Raw genomic sequence first — 6,090 nt, 5'->3', positions numbered from 1 at the left:
GGGGCCAGCTCCCCGGCTGACCCCAGTAGGCACCCCCATGCTCTGCAACCCGCCAGGGAAAGGGGGTCCAGGCCCATCCGGACCAGGGCCCAGTGCAGCAGCGCCGCCCGGCCCCACAGAGCCCGGGACAGCCCACCCGACCCCACTACAGAGAAAACTGCACCCACCCCATCATCCACTCATCTTCCAGACTACACAAGACAATAGACGCCCAGGCTGAGATCTTCCTCCACCTCTCCTATATCTCCCCCTCCTGCAGAGAGAATTCCTGAGGAGAGGAAAGCTCCTGCAAGATGTGACAACCTCCCCCACCAGTTGAAGAGTCCCCCAGGTGGCTCGATGCACCGGCGGCGCCCTGCGCCAGGACTGGGCCCCCATATACCCACCCGCCCACAACCCCAGCAACACACCAACCAGGACCCGAGCCCCCGAGGCCCGGCCAGGGCCCCAGCCCAGAGACGGAGCGCCCCCAGAACCTCACGCCCGTCCCGGACCCACCCAGGGGCAGCCAGGCTACCAGGTCAGTAACCCACGTCTGTCAGCACAGACCCTCCCCTAGCCCCGCTGCACGCAGCCACGAGGAAACCGTCACCTAAGAGCCAACAGAGCCCTTAATTGGCCATGACCGCTACCCCGGGTTGAGCCCCCCAAGGAAGATGCTCCTGGGGAACCCCCCGACGCCCTAAGCCTGTCCCTACCCCCACACCAATCACAACAGTGAAGGTGGGACCAAACTATGACCCCCCACCCCCACTAGGTGATGGAGCTGATCAAAGGAGCCCAGAGCAATTGATCTGATGTGGTGGCAGAGGCTGTATCAAGACTAATGTAATCTAATAGATAATTTCTATACTGGTTAGAATTAAGATTATTTTTATTTTTCCAGTTCATGAGGACTGTTTTCTTGGCTATGCATAGGGCAGTGAAAACCATGTGGGCTATATTCTTTTCTGAAGTGACATTATCTAAGCTGCCCAACAAACACACTAAAGGAGAAGTTGGAATGTTACATTTCAGACACTTCGATAAGTCTTCACATATCTCACACCAAAACTTCTGAACTGGTGGACAGAACCAAAGAGCGTGGATATAACTGTCCGGTGAATTGGTTTGGCAGTGTGAGCAATTGTTGGTAGACGTAAAGCCCATCTTGAACATCCGATGACCTGTATAGTGCACTCTATGTAGTATTTTGTATTGAATTAATTGAAGACTGGGATTTCTAATTAGATGAAAGGTTTTTAAGCAAATCTGAGACCAGAAGTTTTGGTCTAAGTTAACTGATAAATCCGCTTCCCATTTTGCAATAGGAAGTGATATTGATTCAACTATTTTAGAAAGCATTCTGTATATTTTGGATAGTAATTTGGGGGTTTTAAGAGTAAGAAATTGAACCACACTTGGTGGTGTTTGTAGTTCAACTTGACCCGGTTTAAATTTCTTTTTTACTATGGATTTAATTTGTTGATATTCTAAAAATCTTTTCTTGTTGATCCCATATTGTGTAACTAGTCTGTCAAATGAAATAAATTATGTTCCTTCTAGTATATGTTCTAAATATTTGATTCCTTTACCACTCCAATCTGAAAAGTTTATCATATTATTGTTTTGTAATATGTCAGGGTTGTTCCAGATAGGTGTACGTTTGCATGGGATTAATGAAGACTCTGTCAACTTCAGAAACTCCCACCATGCTGTCAGAGAGGAGCTAATGTTGACGCTTTTGAAGCATTCATGTCGTTGAATGTTTGAGCTGATAAATGGTAGATCTGAAATCTCTAGATTATTGCAAAGTGCTTGTTCTACATCTAGCCAAGGTTCATCTAAGAGGGTATGTTTTAGCCATCCTGAGATAAATTGGAGCATGTTGGCTAAGAAGTAGTGCTGAAAGTTAGGTAGTTCTAATCCTCCTTTATCCTTGGTCTTTTGTAGTGTTTTTAAGCTTATACGTGGGGGCTTATTTTTCCAAAGGAATTTGGACATATATGAATCTAGAGATCTGAACCAATCTTGTGGCGGTTTAGTTGGGATCATTGAGAATAAATAATTTATTTTTGGTAAGACCATCATTTTTATAGCGGCAACCCTTCCCATGAGTGATATGGGTAGACATTTCCACCTAGCCAGATCGCCTTCTACTTTCTTTAAAAGTGGGATATAGTTTAATTTAGTTAGATCTGCAAGCTTGGGAGAAAAATTAATACCTGAATATTTTATATTTCCCGATTGCAGTGGAGTAGAAGAGGAATTATGGAAGGAGCAATTAATCGGAAGGACTGTAGATTTTGACCAGTTAATTGAGTAATCTGATATTCTTGCAAAAGAATTTGTCAATTCAATCACCACAGAGATATTGGTTTGTGAATTTTGGAGAAAGAGTAGCACATCATCCGCATAAAGGCTGATATTATGTTCCACGTTCTTGCATTTTATGCCCTTAATTACTGAATTCTGTCTAATTGCTGCTGCTAGTGGTTCAATAAAAATTGCAAACAGTGAAGGGGAGAGTGGGCATCCCTGCCTGGTGCCCCTCAGGAGACAGAAGCTGGAGGATGTCTGGTCATTTGTTCTGACACAAGCTGTTGGGGAATTATATAATATTTTTAACCAGCTGATGAAAGAAGATCCAAAACCAAATTTGTGTAAAGTTGCAAATAGAAGTTTCCAGTTAACTCTGTCAAACGCTTTTTCTGCATCTAAAGAAAATATTGTAGTTTCAAGGTTTTTACTGTATGAGTAGTCTATCAAATTAAGTAATCTACGTGTATTTGTTGATGAGTGCCTACCTTTTATGAAACCAGTTTGGTCAGGATGAATTAAGAGGGGGGTTATTTTCTCTAGTCTCTTCGAGAGAGCTTTGCAGATTATTTTAAGGTCTACATTTATAAGGGATATTGGATGATAGCTTGAGGGATATACAGGGTCTTTGCCTGGTTTTAGCAGGAGATTAATGTTTGCAGAATTCATATTTGATGGGAGTCTGCCATTTTCTTTGATTTCCAACAGCGTTCTGTAAAAAATTGGGGCTAAAATCATCCAGAATTCTTTGTAGAATTCTGCAGGAAAGCCGTCTGGACCGGGAGCCTTATTATTGGGCATACTTATTAGGGCTTCCTGGAGTTCACCTGGTGTCAGTGGCGAATTGCTTGAGAGTCTAATAATTTTGGGAGAGTTATGTTGTCTAAAAACTGATCAATTTCCTTTTTAGATGGGTTTATTTGTGGTGAATACAACGTTTTATAGAAATCCCTGAAGATGTTGTTTATTTGTTTCGGGTCATATACTGTGTTCCCAGATGAGTCTTGAACAGCACATAGAGTTGTTTTTTCTTTATTTATTTTTAGCTGGTTTGCTAGAAAGTGACCGGATTTATTACCATGTTCATAATTTTGTAAGCGTAGTCTTTGTACTAAGAATTTTGTTTTTTTATCAATTATCTCATTTATTTCTAGTTTTGTTTTGCGTATTTTGTTCAATGTTTCCTGATCTTGGTCGGACGCATAGGCTTCTTCTAGTGATTTGATGGTTTTTTCTAATTCCTGAATATTTTTGTTTTCTTTTTTCTTTTTATGTGATGAGAAAGAAATTATTTTACCTCTCGTCACAGCTTTCCCTGCTTCCCATAGAACAGAAGCTGATGTTCCGGGAGTGTCATTAAAGTCTAAATATGAAGTCCACTCTTTTTTAAAATATTTAATAAAGTCTTCATCTTTAAGCAGGGATGTATTAAATCTCCAGTTTTTACTAGGCGTAGTATTATTCTTGTGCATTAGTGTTAAAGATACAGGAGCATGATCGCTGACAGCTATAGGGTGAATCTCAGTGTCTGAAATGTCCCTCAGCAGTGAGCTGCTTACCAAAAAATAATCCAGACGAGAGTAGGAGTGATGGACATGTGAGAAAAAAGTATATTCCTTACTGGTGGGGTGAAGGGAGCGCCATGTATCGCAAAGACCAAAGTCGCTCATATACTGTTTGATTATATTTATGGACTGCCAATTACGCTGAGTTCCTGCTGTATTGAGCCTATCCATTTCTTCATTTAGTCCAAGGTTGAGGTCGCCTCCAAGAACAAGTGTGCCATCTAAGTGTTCAGAGAGTGCACTGAAAAAACCGTGAAAGAATGAGGGATCATCAGCATTTGGACCATATACACTTACAATACATAGCTTTTTATCAAGTATAGATAGTTTAATGATTAAGAATCTGCCCTCTGGATCTATAACTGTATCGAGTACTGTGAAATTAATTTTTTTATGGATTAAAATTGCTACTCCCCTTTGTCTAGAATTATAACAAGCTGAGAACACATTAGGAAACTCAGGTGTTTTAAGTTCATTCGAGCCTCTAAGAGGTCTGTGGGTCTCTTGTAAAAGGACAACATCTGCCTGTAGTTTTTTGAGTTGGTTAAATATTTTTAACCTCTTTTCTCTGGAGCCAGCTCCATTTACATTCCATGTAACGAATCTTAGTGCACCCATAGATGTCTGTGTATAACTAGGGGTGTGCGCTGTGTGTGTCGCTTAGACAGGTGGAGAGAATACATCACTTGTTCATAAATAAAAAGAGGGGGAGAGAGAAAAAATGTGTGGTGAGATGCTCCCTGAGTCTGACTATGTGTGTGCATATTTACTAATATGAGTACGCTTGGTTTAAGTGTGTGTATCCTATACGACTGTGTGCGCTGTCTGATGTAAATGTGCTGCCGTTGAGCGCATGGCTGTATGTGATCGTGCTGTGCGTATGTGTCCAAATAAAGGATGTTGTTTGTGGATGAGTGTGGAAGCAGGTGATCGAAGCAGTGAAAGAAAGAAAAAAGAAAGAAAGAAACCAAGGACAAGGGTGAGCAGCATAAAAACAAGAGGGGGAAAAAAGAGAACAAAAAACGAGAAGAAAAAAAAAAAATCCGGAAACATTCCGATCAAACCATTGACGGAGAGTGACGGTGTTAATTCTGCTATGAAATCACACCTAAGATGTGATTTGATACTAGTAAGTTAAACAGATGTTAATGCAAGTTAGTGTGAGTGGGTGGGGAAAGGGTGTAGCGGATTCTTATCTGGTGTGAAGTTAATACAGCCACGGAGTGATGTCGGGGTCGCGGTGGAGCTGTCCGTCCACGTACAGCCGGTCCACAGCGATGACAGCGCGGGAGCCCTTCTGGATAAAGCTGCGTCGGATTGGGAAGAGGACCCTGCGTCGTTCCAGGATCTCTTTGGGGAACTGGTTGTTCACGCTGAAGTCCGTTCCTTTTAATTCCCTGCCGCGGCTTTTCACCTGTTCCTTTTGTTTGTAGTGGCCGAATTTGGCCACGATAGGACGTGGTCTCCCGGCCGCAGCCCGAATGGGGCCGAGGCGATGCACCCTATCAAAGACGATGTTCTTCACCGTGTCCTCGGGCAGCTTCAGGTGGGTTTTGATGAAGCTTTTTACCGTGGTCTCCGCGTCCTCTCCAGCGGCTTCTGGAATACCAGAAAATACCAGATTATCACGCATGCTACGAGCTTGTAGATCTATAACTGTTTCTTTTATTTTTTTATTTTCTCTATTTAGCTGAGTAACATTGTCTGTGAGACATTTCACCGACTCCCTTAGCGTGGCATTTTCAGCAGCGAGCGTTTCCACCTGCTGCTGGCTGAACTCCAGGGACTCTCGCAAGGATTTAAATTCCCGGTGAAGAATCTTCACCAAGGACAGCCTTGCATCGAAACTGGACAGTCGTTGGTCGATTGACTCCAGTATGTCGACAATATCTTTGCCGGCTGGTGATGTTGTGCCGGGGGAATCTGCCGGGCGAAGTCTTTTCGACGACGGCGTCTCAGGTTTGGCCGGGGAAGCTGCACTCTGAGCCTTCTTCATCACGAGATCCTGGAAGTACTGATCAATGTAATCTTGCAGAGCCTCTAAACTCTCCCCGTTGTTCTCCAGGGTGTTGGAGATGATTTAGACAAATGTTGTTAGTTATAAGACAATTGATAAGTGTATTTGGTTATACTGAAGCTTAAAGGAATTTATTCAAATCAAAACTACCATTCGCTTTAATTTTCCGCCAAAATCTCCGGCGTCTGATGTCAGTTACAACATGAGTCG

Source organism: Pelmatolapia mariae, linkage group LG13 (genome assembly GCF_036321145.2).
Source record: "Pelmatolapia mariae isolate MD_Pm_ZW linkage group LG13, Pm_UMD_F_2, whole genome shotgun sequence".
Lineage (NCBI taxonomy): Eukaryota > Metazoa > Chordata > Actinopteri > Cichliformes > Cichlidae > Pelmatolapia > Pelmatolapia mariae.
Note: the sequence above shows the minus strand (reverse complement) of the source record.